This window comes from Stegodyphus dumicola, chromosome 6 (assembly GCF_044657685.1).
Source record: "Stegodyphus dumicola isolate Sdum_Otavi_A_Nest chromosome 6, ASM4465768v1".
Taxonomy (NCBI): domain Eukaryota; kingdom Metazoa; phylum Arthropoda; class Arachnida; order Araneae; family Eresidae; genus Stegodyphus; species Stegodyphus dumicola.
Window position 1 is genome coordinate 169,818,796 of NC_140773.1, and position 25,651 is coordinate 169,844,446.

The 25,651-nt window shown below is 34.8% G+C and overlaps 1 long non-coding RNA gene across 2 annotated transcripts in view; it reads left to right on the plus strand.

The window, feature by feature from the left end:
• LOC146996897 (uncharacterized) overlaps positions 1-25,651 on the plus strand; it is a 96,728-nt gene that overhangs the window by 58,585 nt on the left and 12,492 nt on the right. Inside the window, exon 3 of one of the 2 annotated variants that reach the window (XR_015041500.1) lies at positions 2,028-2,315. This is a non-coding gene — a long non-coding RNA (uncharacterized LOC146996897). Of the gene's footprint in view, positions 1-2,027; positions 3,439-25,651 lie in introns of those variants that run through there. The other variant, XR_015041499.1, reaches the window with a different exon arrangement.

Here is a 25,651-nt window from a genome sequence, read left to right on the forward strand (position 1 = left end):
ACATTTGTAATGAAAAATTACATTTAAATGATGATTGTTTAGAAAGTCAGAAACTTGTTACATACAACTCCATATAATAAGAATTATATTGCACACATGATATTAATCTGTCATTATTTCGTTAATACTAGATTCCTAACATATTAAACTACTCATTTTAATCAGAGAGATCCGATGATTATTTTGAAATCAAGAGTGGGCTATGTTTACATATAATTTGTCTAATGAGGGAAAACAATTGTAAATGATTAGATTTCTCATAAGAGATTAAGATGACTTACCATGAAATCTTTGAATCCCGTGATAGATTTGAAACCAATTAGAAACAATTCAGATTAAGAAGCTTAACAGATCGTATCAGTTATGAAATGTATTATCTCTATTAATTACCGCTATAAAGCATGACATATCTTAATTATAATCGTCTTAAGCACATCTGCATTATAATTGATATCGTAAATGTATTTCTTAATTACGAGCCAGCTCAAGTCCTGAAAGACATTTAAATAGACCAGAGTTTGTCAGCACTCTGTGAAACATTCAGACTAGAAACGCTCCTATTCATTAAACAAGGTTTCATCAAAAGCAGTAGGAAATTAATTGCAATATAAACATAAAAATTGCGGCTTTATTTATTTGATGTTAAACTAATTTAATGCTGAATACTAAGCTACATATCTGCCAAAAATGTTTAGACTTATCCCGATTTATATTTAATAATGCATACATACTGCTTTCACGTCTCAAAAGAAATCTGCTTTTTAAAAAAAATTATAATCGAAAATTGCCTAGTTTGTTTTTCTGCTTGTTTCTATCTCTTCAAAGAATAAGTAACTATAAAAGAAATTTTCTTTTTATTTACCGCATCTCATTGTGCTGTGATTGGAAAGAGATCCAACAAGCCACTTTAGGTGATTCGGAGCTCGAAACAACCTGATTGCACAACTGACGACACACTTATAGAGTCGAACAGGAGTTTCGAACACAGAAACGTGATAAATCCCAGACGCCCTTGACAAGATTCGAAATCAGGAACTTTCGACAGTTAACCGGACATGCTTCCATTAACATACAGAAAGCACGCGTTAGGGAAGGATAGAATTCCTTCCGTATTTAAGAGTCGTCTGCAGATAAGCGGGCCAAATCACCAAATCCAGGCGGCAATTTTTGGCTCGCCACATTTTAGTTAGGGCGCCACTTTTAAAATAAGGCTTATTTCAGAGCAGATAATATAAAAAATCAGCCATGACTTTGCCGGGATTTTAAATCCGGACATTCCGATTGTAACCCGGGATTACCAACAAACATTTAAAAACTAAATAGAAAATACAATCAAATATCTATCTTCAATAGGCAAAAATTTATGTGAACACTAATGTAATTAATATCAAAATTCATTTTTGAAGCTGCAATTAATCTAAAACTTTCATTATCTAATTATCTTAAAAACAAACCCTTGCAATAATAATGATATAGTAAAAAAAAAAAAAAAGAGGGAAAAAGAAGAGGAAGAAGATACAGATTCATGTAATAAACTTTATCTCAAGGAACTATTATGAACTGTTATAAATTATGACTGTTAGCCTACTATTATTATACCTATTATAACTACTATAATTATATCTAATAGATATTTAAATCAAAATATCGACATACTATTTATACTGTTATATTATGTGTTATATTATACTATGTACTATTTGAATATTACTTTAAAAATAAACCGAAGTGTAGTGGGACTATACCTACATTACTTATAGTAAACATTGGGTGTCCCACTACATTTCCACCTGAACCTGAACCTGATTGTAACCCGGGTATTTTGCATTTACGTAAAGAAGGAGCGCAGTAAGAAAGGAGAAAATTCTTTAGATTTAAATCCGCTTTGAAAGTAATAATTTTATCATGATTCCAGTTTAAACAGTGGAGGAAATAAAGAAAAAGAAATGTCTTTCGAAACAATATAAGTATTAAGTATCATTATTTAAAATTTTATTCCGTTTTACAGTTTTTATGTTCTGTTCCAGGTATACTAATTCGAATATTAAAAGAACATATCAGCGGACATAAGAAATGTTGTCCTCCTTCTTCAAAGATTCTGGTCTATGCTGTCTGCAGGGAAGATCTAGAAGAAATCAGTCAGCTACTGCCCATCCCTTTAGACAAAGTACACGAGAATTATTTCAAATCCTATTAAACTGTCTGAGGGTCATGTCTTCTGTGAAAAAGACAACTGACAAAGGTTCCGGTTAATGATAGTAATAATAATTATAAAATCTGAAAGGTTTCAGATTTCAACGGCCGTCCAAAAAAGGGTTCGTTAAATTTTTTACACTCTCGCTGAGCCCGCAGTCTAACAGTCTGTTTTCATACCAAAAACTCATGCCAATAGCTTATTTGTGTGTGTATGTGTTTTATTAAGCATGATTTTCTTCGCACTTAACGCCACACACATCTGAACAACAAAATCCCAACAATTTTGAAAGTTGCAACATATGTTTAGAATTTCCAATGCAGTGTTTAAATGTTGGCACACCTTTATATTTTTTTAATTTTTCTCATTCTATCATATAAATTAACTGCAACCTATCAGTAATCTTTTTTGCTTCGTATGTAGGAAATGCTTCTACTGAAAATTTGTCAAATAGATTTGTGTGCTTAAACGAAAACTAGCATTATAAAATGAAAATCTTGTATTTTTCCTAATGTTAAATATATAACCTGCATTAAAATACTGAAATTGTTATGGTACGAAAATTGGCCACTGAATTTTGCCCTGAGTTGTCTAATTTTAATTATTTTATTAGTTGCTTAATTTATTCCAAATTTTTAACTTAATTTTAGTTTTGTTTCAAGACAGCTTATTCATTAACATACACTTCATTTAAATGAAAATGAGGAGAAGGAGAAATAGAAAGAAAATTATGCGGATTACATTTTAATTTAACTGGAAGCACCTTCATGCTAGCTCCTTTTTTTATGAAAACCAATTGCTTAATTCTGTACTGGTATTCCCTAGCTACTGCTTTCTTTTGTAAAAAAAAAAATTAAACTACGAAATGGTTTGAGAATAAAGACTTCCTTTTAAATTAATTTTAATGAAAACTCTGTTCACGGAAAGAGCTGCTTTAACCGATTAAACCAATGTATCACCTGAAAATAAAAAAAAAAAAAAAAAAAAAAAGCAAAGAAAAAAAAAACTTGGGACTTGGAGAAATCTAATTATTCGTTGACAATGTGCATTACATTCGAATCTGTTCGCTGGAGACACAATGGTTTATTAGATGAATGAAGAGAGGATTACCATTTTATAAAAAAAAATGGTTAAAGGAGATAAAAAGTAGAATACAAGCAATCAAATTTAACAAAATAATAATTTTAAAATGCATTATTATTTTTTTGACATGCATTGCAAGGTGACCGACATTCATCTATATTGCTGCGGTGTATCCAAATCATTATTAAATGCATTTATTACTGTATATTACATAGCCATATAAAATGAAAAGAAACATTTTGAAATACCCATAAACACGAAAATTACATATGACCCTTCTAAACAAGTAGAACATCAAAACGAATTTTACTTCTCTTATTTTTTTAAAACATTAAAATGTATTAAGAAATTTTCATTTGAACCATTTATTTTTCCTCTATTGAAATTCAAAACTATTTTACACGGCAGTTAAAATTTTTCACATTTATGATTATTTACGTATAACTGAAAATCTGTGACAAACATCAGCGTAACCACTGAAAAAATGCAATGAAACAACAACAAGGAGATAACTAGCGAGAAGACCATCGATTACATTGTAATAACCGACTCCAATTAAATTTTTATTACTCCATGAAAGTGAATCCTAATTAGCTTTGGATACAATCAGTTCAAAAAACAAAGTGATGATTGGGTTGGATACAAATAAATTGAAGTCATATCGACAAATATTGTGAGCAGGGAAAGAATTGCATGTGTTGCAAGTTTTATCTCTGAAAATGGCATGTATTTACGTATGTTTGTAGCACAAATGTATTCTTGCAAATTTCATCAGTAGGGTACGATATGATCTGAATATGATCTGATCATTTCTATAAATGTGTCAATGCATCTAACTGTCGTAATGAGAACATGCATCTAATGAACACGTAACACTATAAGGTAATTCTCCCGCCTTCCTAGCGCTCCTTCGGGGTGTAGTAGTCTGCAGAGTGGGTCGGTATCCAGAGGTCCGTGGTTCGATTCCCGGTGAAGGCGTTGCTAATTTTTCAATTCCCTTGCTTCCAAAAATATACCTAATGTCTCTACAACACCTTCTCTGTAGTTTTGATATTTTCTTACTTACCTACCTCCAGAATGTTGGGGAGGTGTCTGAAGATATATGTTTGCAAGCAAGTGTATTTAAGGGCGTAAGACGGACCAACTTTTTAAGTTAAAACAGGGACTTTGAAACATCTAATAAACAGACATTTTGAAACAGCTTCTTTCTCTCTCTTCACACAGGTACTTTTCACTGCGTTTACTAGTCCAGTTTTTTGCTGAGTGCAAAGTATAATGATGGATTATTTTATATGGTGTCTATTTGTTTGTAATAACGATATCCAAACTGCGACCCTCAGAACTTTATTTATGTGTCTATGTCACATAGACGAAAAGGAAAGCATGAGTAAACTCTTTCACAGCAAAGTTGCCCGGAACGCCCGATCATTCAATTAATACGCTGGTCGACATATGGTCTGCGTCCATTTTCAGCCTGTTGATTTTCCCCATCCTGTTAGTGCATGACTCATTCGTTTCGAAGTCCTCATATGACATGCCAATCATTCATTCGAAGAAACTAGAAGATATTGTTTGAATGCACCTTCCCTATCCTTTGCTTAGAGTCAACGTTTATGTATAGATTCTCGCAGCTGCAATCCTGTCCTACGAGAAACCTGTGCTCAGGGGGAAACTGCACAAAGATCCCCAATAGAGAAATAATCGCTTCAGATATGTAGGTTATTCTTGACGCTGTAGCATTCTACTTGGCACGGGAGAAGGAAATTCATTTCAACAAAAAATTATATGCACGGGCGTTTCAGATATTTGAAAGAAACATATTTTGGCCTCCACCGACCGGAAATTGTTAATACAAATCTGAATATTCAGAAGATACAATTCAGAAGCGTAATATTCAGAAGATACGATTGAAAAGTAAACTACCAGTGAGTTTCAGAAGATACGATTGATTTGCTTGATTTAACCTGCTTCTTTAAGTTTAAAATTCGCTGTTAAATGATGTTTCAAATAGTGATAACATTTGAAAGTAAATTTAAAATGCTGAAAGCTCAAACTAAAATCACGTTTGAATTTAGCTCTTAAACTGCTACATGTAGCATTGACAATGTTTCTATGGAAAGACTGAGAATTTTTTACTATTTATCTCGCTTCAGTATTCTAGTCTCAGTTTACTTGATAAGAAATTTGCTTAGCATATGAAAAGCGTAATATTCAAATTATTCAGCGTCAAGTTAGTTAATTTAAATGGGTTTTTGCTTATGACTTTGTCTACAAGTGCTGAGACTACCAGTACTCCTTTCGAGCTGTTGCAATTCTTAAGTATCCCACAATACCGTATCTGAAATTTCTATTTTCAGCTATGGTTCCAGAAAGTAAAAATTATGTTTTTGCTGGTACTGTGATATTGTCTTCGGCTATGCTTTGCTGTACGGATTTAACGCTTCCATCTTTAATTCAGAGCAGGATTATGAGGGGCAGAATTCATTCGTTATTCTTGAAGGATGTCAAGGAAAAAAATATATTTCCTTAGAAAGTTCCTTACAGATGTGATGTCAACGTTTTACTTTCCATGCATGTCGATTTTAACACCGGACAAAGTCCGGACGGTAAAGCACAGTGGTGTGCAGATGAGATTACCTTCCAAATGTTGAGTCAAGTCATTCTGGATGATAATAACATTGACTCTTGTATCGATGTTCATATTGCAAGGAGTTCCATTTGTGCCTCATGATGAGCAGCCCACTATTGCCGCCACTCGTAGCAGAAATCAGAAGCTTTTAATAGCTTTAAAATAGGCTTCTCAATATCTGGTAACCTTCATTCGACGAGATGGTAACTATTTTATTTTATGCATCATTGCTTGGGAGCGATCTTAGCTTCCGTGCCTTGGATTGTTCTGCAGTTCCTTCGTACGTGGCCTTAATCGCCGCAGTTACATAACTTTCGGGCCGGTTTTCACCACTCCTATTCCGCCTCAATACATTGATTTCCCTAGTGAAATCATCTAGATGACCAGACAGTTGTTCCACTGATTCCTTGACATGAGCAGCTCTGACTGGGTGATCATCTTTACGAGCTGTTTGCTGGGCTGCCTCGAATTTCATGGTTCATACTAAAGAGTGTATTTTAGATCCTTGACATCCAACATTCGCAGGACGTTTTGAATGTCAGGACCTCAGATGAGCATTTTCCTTGTTTTTGATGGTCAGTTTGAAAAATATATATGCGAAAGACGTTCAATATCCATGGAGAGATCCTCGAGTGTTTCCGTGAACTTTTGTTGGAGAGATGTTTAATTGAAGCCTATATAGACCTTTAAACACTTCTCGCCAAACCGTATCTCTAGCTTGCCGAATATTGCCAAGTCTAGCCTCTCGTTTTCCGGCAGAGGTTGGAGTTTATCCGTTGCGTCCGCTCTCACAGAAGTTGTGAGGCGGTAACCCTTAGCTTGGGAATCCGATCCTTTTTCCTTCCCCCCATAGCAAATTGAATCTTCTAAATTTTGTAGGTGGTCTTACGTGGATAGCTTTAGAGAGGGACGAGAAGACACTGCTGGGAATGGATAAATATGGATTTCTTTAAGCTGTTGTGACCAGGTCGCATAGATGTTCTTTGTCAGGTCATGTTCTTTGTCTTTCACACCAAAGTAGAAATCCTGTTGCGACGAGGTCTCATTGTTATTAATTTTGGTTTCACACTCGAAGGTCTCTCCAACGGTTCCAGAGATAAAAGAAGTTTTTCACCAGGGTCGGAATGTGGACACCTTTGTTGTGTACGAGTGGAGGGATTTTTAAATCAAAACTGTTAATTTTTTAATCAAAATTTGCGTTATTGTTAAAACTTGAATTAGAAGAGCATTTTATCACTGAATCACAACAGATGCTCTGGATAGCGGACTCGGCCACGACACCACACTGTCATTTTCCATGGCGACTGCGGCAAAAACTCTGTAATCGATTTCTTGTTCCACAGCAGACACTCTTTCTTCGATTTGTTGTTCGACAGCAGAAATTCTTTCTTCCATTTTTTACTTGATAGCAGGAACTCTTTCTTCAATTTGTTGCTTGATAGCAGAACCTCATTCTCCTATTTCTTGTTCGCAAACAAAACTCTTCAATTGGTTGTCCGGCAGCGGAAATTCTTTCTTCAAATGCTGCCACTTTGTTTCCAACGGTATCCATTCTGCGTTTAGTTTCAATTGTTTTTCTATTATGGCAGTAATTTGTCTTTCATTTCCTATTGACTTGCTTTAATCTTTTCTTAAACTAATTACATTTCTTACTGGTTTGCTTTCATCTCTCCTTTAACGGATTCTTGGCCCGCTGCCGTCTCTTCGTTAACGGAATTTAAGGACCTTTCGTCGTCTCTTCGAATGCAGCAAAGGTTGCCACCAGGTGTTTTAGTTGCTGTGCATTAATCTTGTAACGGGCATTCAGCCTCACTTCTAACACCAAAAATTGTTCCGTGCTCAAGTGTTCGTAATGGATTGAATTACCTAGAACCGATAAGAGCTTCATAAAATTTATTTTCCCAGGAGAAACACTTTACAGTTCTGGAACTTTCCACAGAAGTTCCAGAACTGTAAAGTTCACGCTTATCATACGTTAAGTGTTTAGAGCCTTGAGTTATAATAAGGTTAAGTAAAATTTCCCCATAATTCAGGCGAATAAGGTACGATGTTATATATAGATACATATAACATTGCAGCTGATAATTGACCTGATAATTGTACCTGGTAATTTATATACAGACAATTGAAGGACTGAGACGGAAAGAAAAGTTGATGTCAAGGAAGATTTAACGTTAATTGGAGTCAACTGATGGAGGCCTATTGCGTCCAGTGGGGTCAGGTGAAGAAAACTTGGAGAGACAGCCTTGGCCTGTAACAGGTCGTGAAGCTTATGAAGAAGAAGAATTGATAAATGTGTAATGTACCTGATATATATATATATTATATCAATTATCATTGCATCTGATAACTGATATATGTATATACCTTAAATTTTAAAGTGAACAACAAAATGAATGGAATTCATTTTTTAAATGTTGCTGATATTTTACTGAAGGTCTAAATTAGGGATTCCCAAGTTTTTCCTTTAAATGAATGGCTCTCATAACAGAACTCCCTTACATTCATCTTTATAATATATAAAAGACAACACAATCATAATACTCTTGCATGCGCATGGGTTCGTAGTAAATTGAATGCACACAGAACTGATGATAGCTTGATAAAATTTATTTTACCAAAAGAAACATTTCACAGTTCTGGAACTTTCAACAAAAATATTCTTGTAGCTCTTCACAGTACCTCAGACTACACTAAGTAGTTACACTTGAAACTAATAAGAATGTTAAACACAAAGCAAAGCGCATATAAAGAGCGAAGCTAATACGGAGATACCTGAATACACCGAACTGACGCTGAACTAAACAACAACTGAGAAACTAATGCTCTCTTCGATCTTTATATAAGAGTTATAACGCACCAGTTTCTCAGTTGTTCAGTTTCCTCCGGCAGCGAAAAAATCTCAAACTGCCAAGTCTTGAAATGTCTAGAAGGCAGATTACAGCCAGATACGGTAACAATTACATATATTGATTACTTACATTTATTCAATCACAATAGCAATTACCGCACGTGAACCGCACCAAATTTTTGACAAATGATCGTCAATTTCGGCGACTTTTGTCGATTTCTCGCCAAATTTCACAATAGAAATTACATGCCAAAATATCTCGCCATTTTAGAGAGATAGCCATTTACTTAATGCTAAATTGACGTGCCCCTGTAATCTTATTTTTCCGACAGAGAATTCTCACTTTCATCGTCATTTAGCCAGATAGCCATTTACCTCTCATACTTAAATAGACTTGCCTTGTAATTTTATTTTTCGGCAGAGCTTTTTCTCTTGACGCCTTTCGTGTTACACTATACAGTGATATTACAGTTTTTCATATAGTTTGACTAAATTAATTTACATATGTACAAAATTCGTAACAATATACACATACACTTTACAATGAATTAGAAACCCAAGATCAATATTTCGTTGGACCACATTTTGCAAGGGATAACTGCTCTGATTCGTTTAGGCATCGAGTTTGCATGCTTCTGGAATGCATGTACGTCCAGAGATTACCACGTATTGGCTAAGCAGCTTTTTATATCTTGGAAATTAGATGAAGAGGAGAGTGCTGCCGGTTGGGTCTTTCCACCATATCCTAATCATTTTCTGTGAGGTTAAAATCCAGGCTATGCGGCGGCCAGGAAAGGTATTGGAAGTCAGACTGATGTACAACGAACCAACTTTGAGCAGTTCTGGCACGATGTATAGTTGCATTATCGTCGTTGAAGTATCCGCCGCCATCAGGATAAAAATTCAACATTGCAGTGTAGAACATTTTCCATTCCTAACATCATCCTAGATATACATCATCCTGGATATTTCCATCCTAGATATACTAGCAGATCAGGAGTGTTATTGATCTGCTAGTATATCTAGGTATCTCATGGTTGTTTCTTTACCCTCGAGGAACACCAGAGCACCACCAGCAGAACATGCCTCACATCATGATACTCGCACCTTACTCTTCCTTTCACAGTGAAATAAGGTAAGATGTATTCATGGCTTCATGAGGTTCGCGCCTAATTCGACGTCTTCCATCAGAGCAAAATAAGGTGTAGCGTGATTCAACCGACCACATTACTCGTTTCCAATCCTTAGATGTCCAATGTCTTCATTTCCGACACCATTGCAAACGAATTCTTCATTGTCAGGCAGAAATGAGTGGTTTTATTACAGGCAATCAACTAATTCGTCTACAATTCTCTGTGCATGGTTCGAGATGAAATCTAATGAGAAGAAGCTTACTTGACGATCTATGTCAGTTGAAGCTCAGTGGATTCCCTTTTCTGCTGTAGAATTCGTCGGAGACGCCGCTGAGCAAATGTGAAAGGTAAAGGAAAACAACTCCAAAGTGTCATTCATTCCTGCTTCGAAGTAGCATTAAAAATCGCACAAAAATCTAGCAAAGCCCTTAAAAGAGATCTATTGTCTATTGGTATTGATATTCATCCTTCAAATATGCGACGTCTCACTCTTAGTCGGAAGGCGAGAAAGCCAATTAAAAAAGAACTTTTGACACGTCAAATTAGGTAAAACGATTATTGTATGCTAAACAACACAAATCTTGTAAAGTCTGTAATTGACTGCAAAAAGGTCATTTTTTTAGAGATGAGATTTTTTTTCTTTGTGTGTGTGTGTGTGTGTAAGGTTACAAATCTCTTATTGATGAGCAAATAAAGAATCTATAGGAACTCAGCACATTCAGGAAACCGTGAAATACGATCCAAAACAAATGTTTGGGGGTTTTTCACTGCAGATGGCACTAGAAGTCTAGTTCTTATTGACAGAATGAGGAATTTATAGAAGTATATAAAAATGTTAAAACATAATATTGAACTAGTATCATAGCATTTCAAGATCGTTTGGCTCCGTGCCTCAGTTAGAAATCTGTCAGAAGGTACATGTTGAAAAATAAAATTATTGTGCAAGATTGGCCTGAAGATTCACCAGACTTAAATCCGATTGAAAATTTGTAATGCATTCTTAAGTAAAATCTTGTTAAAATGGACTGTACGACAAAAGAGCGCATGATTAAGAGAATTATAAAAGTGTAGCTCCATGGCAAAGAAGTGATACATATGAACAAGACTTATACAGTCAATGCCTAAGCGCATTCTAGGTGTCATTTCTGCTAAAGGAAGACATAATTTTCTATTAATTTTATTATTATCACTGTATATGAAAACATATAATATATAAATTACAAAAACGTTGCTTTAGCCCAATTAATTTGCATACGATGCCATATCTATATATGCTTCTCTTGTTCAAAAATGTAATACGTTCTAAAATAGGAACATATTTCGGCCAATTTATTTTTTGTGTTGACTATAAAATTGCTTGTCAACTACAAAAAATTAATATTTAAATCCGACTATAACTTCAATTTATTCATTTTGTATCTATGGATTCTGGATTTACAGCATATCATCATGACGTTAAGTGTTCTACAGAATGCCGCATCAGACTTCAGTGGCTTTCCAAATTATTACATTTATATAATAACATGTTTCACTATTACGATATTTCACATACATAACCTAGAGGAAATTCTCTGCTTAACTGCTATTTGCAATACAAAAGTTTTTAATGCATGTTTCGCCTTTAAATTTCATATTTTGAAAGGTTTCCGTAAATTTAGTTGAAAGCAATAGAATCAATTGCCAGGGCCGAAATCATTTCCACCCCGTTTACGTTCGAGAGTAATATGAAAACCTCTCAAAAGTACTATTTTCTATCGAAGAGAGGGATATCTTGCTTTTTATTAGAGATAAGTCTTTCATGAAAATGAAAATGCCGCAAGAGGTTTGAGTTGAAACTAATTATTACGTGGCCATGTGTAAACAACTGATGTAGTACATAGACTAAACTTGCATCACAAGCGAGTTTAATCACGGTGTTTAGTGGAAGCATATTGCATTTAAATGAATTCATGGACTTATTCAAGATGAATTAAATATGACCAAACATCCAGAAAAGATAAAGCAAATACCATTTTTACACATATAACATTAAAATTCAGTTCATTATCATCTTAATATTATTGCATTCCAATTTAAAATTCAATATGACTGTCCTAACTACGTGTTTATTATGCGCCCTGCTGAATACACTTGTAATAAACATCCAGATATAATTGCATTTTAATAGCCGAAAGACAGTTCTATCTGCTTGCTTTGAAAATATTAGAAAAAAACATAGTAAAATATATATTAACTTTTGTCACGCAAATTTATTATCATATACTATTGTGCATTTATGTATTCAAATAAGTTCCGACTGCTTTATTCTTTCAAGTAAAAGAATGCAATATTGAGTATTCCCTGACCTGCTTGGGTTTTAGGGTCTGTAATGAAGACTTGTATTTAGATACAAGACTTGTATTTAGAGCCTTTATTTGCGAAATTTGTATATTTACCTATTTTAGTCTCTATTTTAATAATCTTACATTCATTAAGATAGCCTTTATATTATTTATGAAAGTAAGAAAACAAAATATCTTAAATTATAAGCTAATATATGCGAAGTGAGAAAAAATCTCATGACAGGATTAGCCGGCCATGGAGCTCAGATCGTTGATTCTTTGCGTTTCATAATATTACATCAGACACTTGAAAGGCAAGTAAAATTATAAAGCTAGGAATTTTATGATAATACAAGCAAAAAAATATAAATAAATAATAATAAACACACACGAAAGAAATTTAAATGCTGTATCTAAATAGGTATTGGTTTTGAGAAAGAAAAAAGTCTATAAATGCAAAGAATAAAGCATATCAAAGGAAATTTAAATATTGCGTTCAAAATTTCGGAACAGGAATTAATACAAGGTATCTCAAATTATGCTAAATTCCACGCTGATAATTGTACTAAAATGAATGTTAGCTTTAGCCCTACACTTTAAGAGAAGTGCTAAACTGAAACTTTCAAGAAAAATACTTTGAATTTTGTAATTTTTTTTTGGCTTTAAAATGTTTAAATTCTCAAAACTCAAAAGATAATTAATGGAAGTATTTTAAAATCTCTGCATTTGTTAGTTGTAATATTTAAACTAAATGTTTCGTCCTCTAAAGCTAGAATACATAAGAACTGTGTAGCAAATAATCGCAGCCTTCCCGTACGTAAATTTTATATTTTTTAGCTTGTATTATCATCAGATTCCTAGCTTTATAATTTTACTTGCCTTTCAAGTGTCTGATGTTAGATTATGAAAGTCCAAAGAAGGAATAAATTTATCCTTTATTTCAACTCGAAAATAATTCACAAATGGTCCTTTCCCGGGCTTACAGTAAGCCTCCTCTTCGGCTTTATGTCAAAACAGAATACAAGAAACTAATTTAATACTAACTAAACTAAAACTAGCGAAAACTGCTCAGAAATAACTAGCAAAGTTAACCACCCTTGTTATGAAAGATTATGAATACATAATGATATGCTGTAAGATTATGAAAGTTCACCGGCGAAACCTAGCAGACACATTACAGTGCGGCCGAAGCATACTAAAATTAGGCTTAACAACTTGGCCAGAAGGCAGAACACGCTCTCCTAGGTTCTTCTAGTGAAGCGACCGAGACTTTAACTTAAATACTGATTTCTACCTCAGTTACATAAAACACAATTCTAAAAACTCATTCTGGTTCATTCTAAAAACATTCTAAACTCATTCTAAAAACTTATTAGGGGGTTGTAGGTTGGAAATAACGAGGTAAAGGAAAGGCTTTTTCCAAATTAAAAAAAAAAAACTTACATAATAATTAAATTAACACTTTATTTTAGATCCGCTTATTGAAATTATTAAAACTATGAATTGTATTTTATTTCCGAAATATCTCATTATACGCAGAAGTGTGTTATTAATTAAATAAAAATCAAAACAGGAGACACTGTTGACTTAAAATTGAACATTTTAGAAATACTAATTACCTTTTGGATATTGGAAAAGAACTTAATATCACAGATTAATAGAAACATCGCTTCTGAAGTTTATCCATTTAAAGGTGTTTTTTACTTCCTTGTACGAAGTAAAAAGGAAGTATTGTAATCGCGGAAAGTTTCAGGCAGCATATTTCAACGAAAATATCCCATTTTGACCTCTTTCAAATGCAATTTAACGATGTATTTTCGTGATATCTGTACGTAAGGACAGAATAAAACACTTTTTTCCGGCAAAAAAATTATAAAACTGCTTTAAAAGGAATTCTGAAGAGAATTTTTCGTGGCGTCTGTACGAACGTATGTACGTACGTGCGTACGTACAGTATGTACCTCGCATAACTCAAAAACGAGTATCCTCAGAACGTTGAAATTTTGTATACAGGACAGCTATAACATGTGCACCTCGTATTTTGTTTGCAATCGGCCGCACCAAACTTATATAAATATATTTATATATATATCCATTCTGTTACCCGGCTCAGTGATCTCAGTTTCTTTACTCTTATATGTTTGTAAATTGCACATTTTTTGCTTTAAAAATGATTGAATTATGTTGTTCTTATCTTCCGGTTAGGGTTTTTATGCCTTTAGTAAATCTGTATGCAATATGTCTAGAATTATCAACAGTTTTAAAATTGTTTAAGTGCCGCTAAGCCTAATAATGTTTTTGATGGCGGCCATTGCTCTTGTTTACATTTGAAGCAGCAGGATAGCGGATTTGTTGCCAATCTAGAGAAACTTAGCTTCGCAACAACAAAGATAACGCCTTCATTTATTATTTAAATCATGCTTAATCCTTTCTGGAATTTTTTCGAGGAAATAAGTGTTTAAGATTTACTTCGTAATTTTTAATACAGATATTTTGAGTTTTTATGTATTTTTGCCTTGTCGCGAAGTGAAAACTGAATTAACTGAATGAGAAATATTCAATCGTCTGTGAAAAACTGTTTCTTTTTTGTTTTGTTTGCTTAATTTCTTTTATACATCGTTCGAGCTTTATTATAGTATTTGAATAGAACATGTGGCAACGATTAGATAATTCTTTAAATTATATAAATTTTGTGCATTCTGAGTTATAATATGAACGAAATATAATACTGTTAAGTGAACCTAGCGCCAGAGTGTCCCTATGGTAAACAAAGTGAATTTTAAAGAATGCATTTATTCTATTGTGGTTTATGCGGCGAAGTAGGTTTAATTCAATCTAATAAGTTTAAATGAAATGTAAGAAAAATGCGTACAATTTAATATTCCGTAGAAGGAATTCATGTGGTGTACACATCAGATTTTTTTTAATTCAAAAAGCTGTACTTAAATTTTGGATTATCAAAAGAAATATATTTATAGTATCTGCTACACTTCCCCTCAGAGCCGCCCAGATGGTATAGTTTTCAGGTATGCTGCTCAATGCTTTTGCGAACGACAGGTGCAATCCTGCACTCCTTAATTTCCTATTCCGATTGATTTCGTAGGCTTGTTCTGATGTTACTGCCAGACAAGTGAGATAAATCACAGAAGCAACACTCTTCCGCTCATACTAAAGAAAAAATGTTTAAGCAGTTTCAGTTGGTGGTTTAGAGCTGACTTTACTTAAAGAGAGGGATGGGCTATTTGCGCAATAAAGCCAAGCGTACACTTACCAATTACTAAATGCATGGCGTAGCTGTATGAAACAGGGGTGCATCTTTGTCGTTGGGAGATGGGCATTTTAAAGTTAATTTTCTAGAATACTTTAATGTCTCATATTTCTAAACAAATAACAGGTGTTTTTAGGAGACCCAATCGCCAAATCCTGGGTGTGAAGAATCATCATCCACCGCCCTTTTAGGTCGGGGACCACTTTAGAGATATTAGATATTTTTTGTAAGCAGGAAAATGAAAAATGAGAAACTCTTTCATCGGGAATCAAACCACGGATCTCTGAAATACGCGGCCAGCGTGCAGACCACTACACTACGAAGGCATGCTAAGAAGCGGGAGAAATACCTTGTAAGGAATTTGAGATGTTTGCAGTTTTTGAATGCCTAAATTGATTTTAAAAATTGCAGACAAAGCAATTTATGCTGTACAGCATGCGAAACAAGCTATAATGTGACAGAATAATGCAGCCTGACATGTGCAAATATGTTTTCCTGACATATTAATTCTTATCAGCAATATAAATACACATGCACGAGTAATGACAATTAATTGTTCATTTAATGATTGTGACGAACCTGCATTTATCCATGGCGGCCCGTAGAGCAATCACAAAGCATCCGGTGGTTCCGTTTTTCTAATGCTATTTATTATTCGTTATATTTACATATTTACAATTGTCCTATTGTTAGGCGGACTACCTTCACAGAAATCATGTTGCCTAATCAAACGACATTTCGTTTTTACTTACATGCATTACGCTACTGCCAAGCAGCGCCCTCTACTTCTCTCTTTACAACACTCCCCACCTGTGAACTCTTTAAGTTCACACAAACCGAATACAAAATAAACCAGTATTTCTAAATCAAACACAACATTTGAATACTCTATAAACTACATCAAATTACAAATAACAATTAAGTAATGTTTAAACACATTAAATCAACTTATAAAGTAATTACTAAATAAGAAACATTATACTAAATCAAAATTCCCAATAATTATATAAACTAAACTACATTTAGCAACAATCAATAAAGATATTCAGAAGATGACATATGTGCAAACAACAAATTAGATTATTACACTGTAACTCTTTACTACTAATTATGCACTTCAAGGTTGTACAGCAATTGTACTGGTCTCTTTAGATTACCTGTTTGAGTTTTAATGAGACACGAGCGAACCTGACCATCTCTGCCAGGATAAGTTTCTATTACCTTACCTAGTGTCCACAAATTCCTAGGTAAACGGTCGTCATGTACAAGGACTACGTCATTAACATTAAAGTGACCAGACACTTTAGTAGGTGGACATAAATTCACAGATCTTAAAGAAAGCAAGTAATCCTTCCTCCACCTATTCCAAAAGTGGTTTAACAAGGTTTTTTGATGTTTATACCTTTTGATCAAGGAATGTCTAGACCCAATCAAGTCTTCTCTGCACACTCTTGTAACTGGAAGAGAAAGTAAACGTTTACCAATTAAAAAATGAGCAGGAGTTAGCGGTGAGGGTTCTGAAGGGTCATTGTACACATACGTTATGGGTCTTGAATTAATTATGGCTTCGATTTCTACGAAGACTGTTTCTAGCTCATTCAAACAGAGACTAGAACGTCCAACTATTTTCCTTAAAGAAGTTTTGATCGTTCTAAAATGCCTTTCCCAGAACCCTCCCCAACATGCCCCTTTTTCCACAATAAACTTCCATGTTATACCGTGAAAAGAAAAAAAAAATTGTACAGATGGATGTTGAATACACTTCCAAATTTTTCGCAACTCGAGATCAGCACATTTGAATGTCTTGGCATTGTCCGAATATATCGTTGAGCACAAGCCACGACGAGAAATAAACCTGCGAAACGCAAGCATGAAATTCTCCACGCTCATAGAAGGGACAAGTTCTAGATGTAAAGCTCGAGTTGTAGTACATGTAAACAAAAGCAGATAATGTTTATTCTTGCTGTCCTTTGTAAAAAAGGGACCAGCATAATCCAGCCCTGTTACAGAAAATGGAGGTGATTGAAGAACACGATCGGGTGGTAAAGGAGCGGTTTCCTGTGTACCGGCACGCACCTTGTATCGTTTACACAAATAGCACTTACTTAACGTGGACTTGACGAATTGGCGTCCTTTTATGATCCAAAACTTTTCTCTAATATCGGCCAAGGTAGCTTCGACTCCAGCATGAAACAATTTGTTATGAGACTCAAAAATTACTAGTTCACTGTATCTATCTTTATAAGGTAACAGCTATGGGTGTTTTTCTTCGAAAGCAAAGTCTGAGAATTGAAGTCTGCCCTTTAAACGCAGAAGATCATGGGTATCCAATTCTGGGTTAAGTGAATAAATCGACGATGTCTTTTCTAAGCATTTTCCACTTGACAGATCTAGAATCTCTTTCGCAAAGTATTTTCGCTGTGTAACTGTTACCCAATAGAGCTCAGCTCGCGAAATTTCAACAGAGCTTAATGGACCTTTGACTTTCACTGAATTTCGTTTTATATTGTTGGTAAACCGCATAACATAAGCCGTAATTCGATACACCTTCAGCAGCCTGCTGAATCGCGTTAACTGTAGTAATGCCGAAGATTCTACGTCTTGAACAGAAACATGAAGAGATGTTTGCACCCTTGCTTCGTTCTGAACGCTCTGCTCGTCGATGTTGGTCTGTTGATTTACTGGCCAAATACTTTCAGGTTGAGACAGCCAGCTAGGTCCCTGTAACCAAAGGGAACTTCTCACAAGATTAAAGGCATTTTCTCCTCGAGATAAAAGGTCAGCAGGGTTTTCACTCCCACTGCAGTGAAACCAGCATTCAGGATCCGTGAGTGACTGAATCTCCGAAACTCTGTTTGATACAAAGGGTTTCCAGTTTCTTGCACATCCCTTTATCCAGTAGATAGTTATTTGGCTATCACTCCAAAGAAACTTTTCATGACACAGTTCAGGAAACAGCTTTGTCAAATACATAGACAATTTGGCGGCTACTAAAGCAGCCATCAACTCCAAACGAGGTAAAGTCATAGTCTTGAGTGGAGCTACGCTACCCTTTGCGGTAATGAAACTGGTGCAAATAATGTTTTCTGAATCAAGGTATCTAAAGTATGCTACTGCGCCGTACGCTTTAGGGCTAGCGTCAGCAAATACATGAAGGCTAACATTAGATTTGTCACTACTACCAAAATATTTTCTCGGAAGAGAAAACTCCTCCAACACCTTTAATTCAGCTTGCCAGCGACTCCAGTCCTTAATTATTTCTAATGGAAGGGTATCATCCCAGTCCACACCTAATGTCCAAATGTTTTGTAACAGAATTTTCATTTTCATCACAAAGGGTTGAAACACACCAATTGGTTCGTAAACTTTGGCCACCCTTTGGAGAATAGTCCTTTTTGTGGCCTCAGCACTGTGATGGGATAAATTTCCTAAAAATTCGCAATTCAACTTGATCTTATCTGCTTCAGAGTTCCAGATCATGCCCAAAAATTTTGACTCTTTACCTGGTTCTATGTTATAACCTTTTCCAATCCACCAGGAATTAAGTTCCTCGGAATTTGACCTTAATTTTCTCAAATTCATCTCAGCGTCTTTAAAAATCTTAACCGCGTCTGAGGATAATCGACATGCATCTTCAATAGTGTCTGCACCGTAGTATAAATCGTCTACATATAACGAGGAATCTAACATATCATAACTTTCTGGATTTGTGCTTTTATATTTTTTAATGTGAAATTTTATCGTCATCGCTAAAATTGCTGGACTACAGCAAAGTCCGAATGGAAGACGTTTAAACCTTAAAACTTTATATTTTTCCTCACTATTCCCGAACCAAAGAAATTTTAAATATTCCCTATCCTTTTCTAAGATTCCTATCATTAAAAAGGCCTTAGCTAAATCTCCGCTGAAAGCAATTTCATATTTCCGAAATTTCAAAATTATGTCCAAAACCACGGGGATCAAACTAGGTCCAATGTCTAAAAAATCATTTAAGGACTTTACACCTTTAGTTCTAGATGAGCTCGTGTCGTAAACAATCCTACACCTTGTGGTTTCCTTAGGTTTTATTATTTCCCTGTGCGGCATAAAATACGATGCCTCCGTTATTTCCTGTGAACACTTCTCAACTATACCCTCCTTCATTTGCTCTTCAATCACGGATTTATACTGCTGATAAATCTCAAGATTTCTAATAAGTCTATTTTTAAGACTTTCAAATCGTCTTAATGCTACTCCGAAATTATTTTCTAATTGCCCTGCTTCCGATTTCCATAATAAACTGACATAGCATCTATTACCTTCTACCCGTATTTCCTTTTCAAAGCTTTGAATCATTTCTCTCACCTCCTTAGAAATCGCTGAGTCATCGGTAAGGCCCACCAAATCTAAAGTCCATAACGATCGCAATGAATCAGTTACGCAAGAAGAAAGGTTTACTATTGCCGTGTTTTGAGATACTATTTCGCTCTCTTTATCTTGAAGGCCAACTGGGACCCATCCAAACATAGTAGAAATCGCATAAATTTCCTTTCCTAATTGAATCTTTCCCCCCTTTACCATTTTCCAGTAATAATCCACACCTATTAGAATTCCAACGCTTCTTTTACATAAACAAGCGATTCGCAATCCGCACTCATTCATCATTTTTAGTGTTTGTTTTGACGGCGTGGTCATATGCGCAGCCGTTATGGCGTCAGTGACGAGACAGCTGATTTTTATTTTGTTCTTTTGCTTCGCATCTGAAACACAGAATTCGACAACCTTATATGTTTTAGGTACTGCGTATTTCATTCCGAAAGAATAAATAGACAATGTTTCTTTTTCTTCTCCAACAAATTTTAAGTTTAATTTCTTAACTACACTAATATGAACAAAACTTCGTGTAGCACCACAGTCGAAAATTAAATTAGTTAACTCTGACTTTCCGTCATAATGAGCTAACACTGAACAGGTTTGCAATAAAGCATTTTTCTTCAATGATTTATCACAAGGAACAACAGAAAGCGTGTGTTCCTTTGGGAAGTTCTGTGTTTCATCTACTGAATTATCTCGCGAGCTTTCGCACAATTCTTTTATGTTTTGATCTGAAGCCGTTCGCGCTTTGTTACGATTTGAACTACTCGTACAAAGTGACTCATGATGCGACTTAAACCCGCATTTTAAGCAGTTAGTTTTATTTCTGCACGATTTCCAAATGTGATATTTTCGAAAACAAATAAAGCATCTATTTTCAGTACGTAACTTACACAATTTTTCTTTAATGCTTTTATCACAAGAAAATGAATTATGGGACTTTTCGCAGAAGATGCATGCACGATTATCAACAGCATTGAAACTGGCAGCCGTAGGTACATTTCTGTGAATTTTTTTATAATCAGACTTAGCATGTTCGAAACGTGGAGGCAAGGTATTTCTTTTATCTCGCGTCAATAAACTCGACGCTTCACGACATTCAATTTCCCGCTTTATGAAGTCCAACAAGTCTGAAACATTAATTTCTTCATTTGGGTTTTTCCTTCGATTAAATTCCAGAACGAACTCTTCTGGAATAGCTTTTAACAACACAGGTATTAATAACTGACCAAATGAACCTTTCGTAACTCCTTGCGCTTCCAAATTCCGAACTGCAATTTCGATTTCATCATATAACCTACGTAAAGCTTTAATATTATTTGAATTCCTTACTGGTTCTAAATTTAACAGTTTGTTCATCAATTGACTAATTATTATTTATTTTTTCCCCAATCTATCCTTTAAAGTTTTTATACTCTCATCGTAATTTTTTGCATTTAATTCTAATGAAGATACTACATTACTCGCGGCACCTGTAAGTAATGTTTTCATGTATGCGAATTTTTCTATCTTACTAAGACTTTCGTTTTTGTCTATAGTGCTTTTGTAACTGTTCCAAAACTCCGTAAATGTTTCAGGATCACCTGAATATTTCTCTAAAACTAGTTTTGGAAGTTTTACCGTAGTTTGTACATTTTGCAGTCTAACCAAGGTTTGTTCAGGATCTTTAATACTTATTTTATCCTCTTCCAACATTCGATTAATTCGTTTAATAGCTCGAGAACATTTTTCCTAATATTCCTCAGAACTAACTACATCCGCTTCTAGAGAATCTATCTCAATTACGGAATGAATTGCCTCGTCTAATTCTTTCAAATTACTTTCCTTTTCTATTAACAATTCAAGCACTTCGCATAATTCAACTGTATCTTTCTTTGCTAAGCTATCCTCGACTTTCTTTAATAGTTTAGATACTACCGTTCTCAATGCGGTTCTCTTTCGTTTTAATCTAGTTCTGCCATTATTTCGCGTTAATACACAAATGTACCTAATACTGCAAATTATCAAAATTCAAATCAAACACGTTCAGAATTTAATAATAATCATGCTCTTACCTAGGGCATGGTCTGGACACATCCTTCCTCGTGAAGTTCACTTTAACAAATCCAAACATTTCCGTAAGATGCACCATTGTGACGAACCTGCATTTATCCATGGCGGCCCGTAGAGCAATCACAAAGCATCCGGTGGTTCCGTTTTTCTAATGCTATTTATTATTCGTTATATTTACATATTTACAATTGTCCTATTGTTAGGCGGACTACCTTCACAGAAATCATGTTGCCTAATCAAACGACATTTCGTTTTTACTTACATGCATTACGCTACTGCCAAGCAGCGCCCTTTACTTCTCTCTTTACAACAATGATAGAAAGAATCATTCTGTTTATTAACACCGTTCCTTGAAACTCCATTAAGTACCCAGAAGCTTATTTATCACTTCTGAGAGGATTAGATTAAAATGTTATTTCTTGTTTTGACATACATGGCAAACAAAACCAAAAAGTGGGAAGAAAGAAAGAAAAGGGAAAATAGAAATTAAAAAAAAGAAATAAAAATTGAGAGTAAGAAAGTGCATTGTAAATATACAACGCAGAGTATACCATTCTTATAACACATTAAGAACTTTCCACGAATGTACTATTCTGTGTAGCGTTAATTTTCATGTTACGTATTAAGTATAACGTTTATTATTATCACTGGATTCCCGAACTCTCAGTAAATTATTTATACCACAAATACCCTCATATTTATGGGTATTATTGTATAAACGGAGAATACCCACAAATATGAGGATACTATTTTGCTTCAGTCTGATTAAAACCCAGATGCTTCTTTCTTTAAACATTTGTTACAGCTCATTTTTCTGCTTAATCGCAAATTTCAGAAAATGTTGATTGATACAAATGAAACTGAGCGCTTAGATTCTGCTTTTATAAAAGACTGATTTGAGATTAAGCATGCAACCTCCATCAATATTTCTAGAAATGCAGTTAGTTTAGTTTATTGATATTTCCTCAGATTTTACCTTGAGTTCAAAGTTTCTTTATTCTCAAATCATCTTCTCGATGTTTATAGTTGCTTTATATATTTGTAAGTATTGGAGCATGTCTAATTTTTGTTCAATTGTCGTTTGAATATTATCGAGCTGTCCTCACAGTAATCAAATATAACTGAATCAGCAAGCTTTGTTGGCAGTGTAACCAAATATTATTTATGATGAACTTCTGCTGACGAGGCTCGTGGCCTCAAAGGTGATGTCAGCTATACAGTCAGAGATGCGCGTGCAGCAATCTGTTTATCAATGTTAATAGATTATGTTTACCAATGTTAATTAGATTCTGTTTACCAGTGTTAGCCACCAAAAGTGTCCTTGTCCTCTGGCATCTGTGACCTTTTCGATCTGGATTTTAAATACTGAAATTAAACTATGCTAGTGGTAACGATCAAAGGTAAAAATAGGACCAGCGGAACTATCCGGAAAGTTGAATTTCCCAAATTTCTACTAAGATTAGAAGACTTTGATAAAAGTAAATTTTATTCTTCCTTCCACTCCTTCCACAGACCTAATGTTTTAAGAAAAGGTTTCTAAAAAAAAATGTATAAAGTTTCAAAAAGATTCCATGTTGGCTTTAATTTAATGTGTGACGGTTTTCAAGCTATATGTGTGACAGCTCGAATTCTTTTCCGGGTATGAAGTTCTTGTTAAAATGTGTAACAGTCTTGTAAAGTCTTCATTCTCAGGCTAAGAATGCAATTTTAAGAGGACAAGCATGAATTTGTAAGTAATTCTGGCATTCTGTTATAATAATAAGTATTACTTGTTATTGCAACTTATTAGTTACTATACGCAAATTAGTTGCTATTGCCAGTATAATTATAATAACAAATGCAATGGCAATAACAATTACGCAGTGCAAGTGCTTATTGTCTATCATCCTGGAAAATGAAAAGTTATCTGTTGATCTACTACACTGTTGTCAGTGCATTATTAATGCTGCATCTCTTTCCTGAAGATCAGTATACTGCTGCAGTAGCCAATGGACTCGACTTGTTACCTTCACATCTGTTATATCCACTATTACAATGTCGCTTGGTCGTACAGTATCTGCCAGAACTGTGCGCTGCCAGAACTGTACCTGTGTCTCTTTTCCACCGCCTGAATGGTATACTGGTTAGTAACGTTGACTGTCATACTAATGGGCCTCGGTTTAAGTCCCAGATACGATATGGAAGTTTATAAGTGTATAATATCTGTGCGGCAGAAGGTACCACACGAACAGCTGCTTGTCAAAATCAGATCAAGCTTGCCATAATCTTCAAAGCAGCTGGAGAAATAATACTCCATGGCTGCAAATAAAAAGAAACTGTTGTCTTTGTAGTGCGAGTAGGGATCTTTTCATGTGGACTCTGAGCATATTACCCCAAAGCAATTCCGTTAGTAGATTGCGTATCATCCCAGCCCTGCTAAAAATGCCCCGTAGAAACCCATAAAATTTTTTTACGGGAAATTGGCCTACGGGTACCCGTACAGCTCTGCGGGTACCCGTAGGCCAAATCTCCGTAAAAACCCATAGACAGAAACCCGTACGACTGTACGGGTACCCGTAGGCCAAATTCCCGTAAAAACCCATAGAAAGAAACCCGTACGGTTGTACGGGTACCCGTAGGCCAAATCCCCGTAAAAACCATAAAAAGAAACCCGTACGATTGTACGGGTACCCGTAGGCCAAATACCCATAAAAACCCATAAAAAGAAACCGGTGCGGTTGTACGGGTACCCGTAGGCCAAATACCCGTAAAAACTCATATAAAGAAACCTGTGCGGTTGTACCGGTACGCGTAGGCCAAATACGAGTAAAAACCCATAAAAAGAAACCCGTACGGTTGTATGGGTACCCATAGGCCAAATACCTGTAAACAGAAACCTGTACAATTGTACGGATACGAGTAGGCCAAATCTCTGTAGAAACCTGTAGAACTGTAGGCACTATAAACAAAATCTCAGTAAAAACCCATAGCCAAAAATCAGAACTTTATATGCATATCCATTGGCCAAATTTCCACGGGTATTCATATACAGAATCCCTATAAAAAACAATACACAAAAATAGAACTGTAAATCAAATTTCCATAAAAACATAAACCAGCAGAAGTACATAATTAGCACTGAAATGTACAGAACTAAATGGCTGAGAAAGCATGTAAAGTAATTTTAAATAAAATTCAATGCAAATAAAAATTTTTAAATATCTAGAAGCCTACGAGCCCCTGTCCTTAATGCACGTCAATATCTATAAACATATTACAAAAATATTTGCTGAAAGAAAAGTTGAATTAAATCTACCTCGACTGCCAAATTTCTTATTCATTGTGGATGAGTTTCAACATCTCTAAGCCGTCAAAATTCTTGCTGTTCATTACGGATTCAGCTGCTTGTATTCGACTACAGAATCTATTACACATATATATATATGTATAAATACATATAATTTGATTTGATGGTTGCGAATCATTACTTTGAATGTATATATATTATTGATTTCATTATAAATATATACATATAGTATGTCACTGATATATCTGTATTTCAGTTCTTTAATTGGGAAATTAAACAATTGTATTTAATCACATCAGCTTGTTTAACAATTTGATACCTAATGAGAAATGTATTGCCAAAGGATGGTACTTTCTAGCATCTGCTTAAATTTTAAGTTACCTACAATGCACTAAACCAAATTAAAAAACAAAATTAGAAGAAACCCAAATTTTCAAGAAAAGAAACATTATTAACAAGCAAGCAAAAAGAATACTGGACT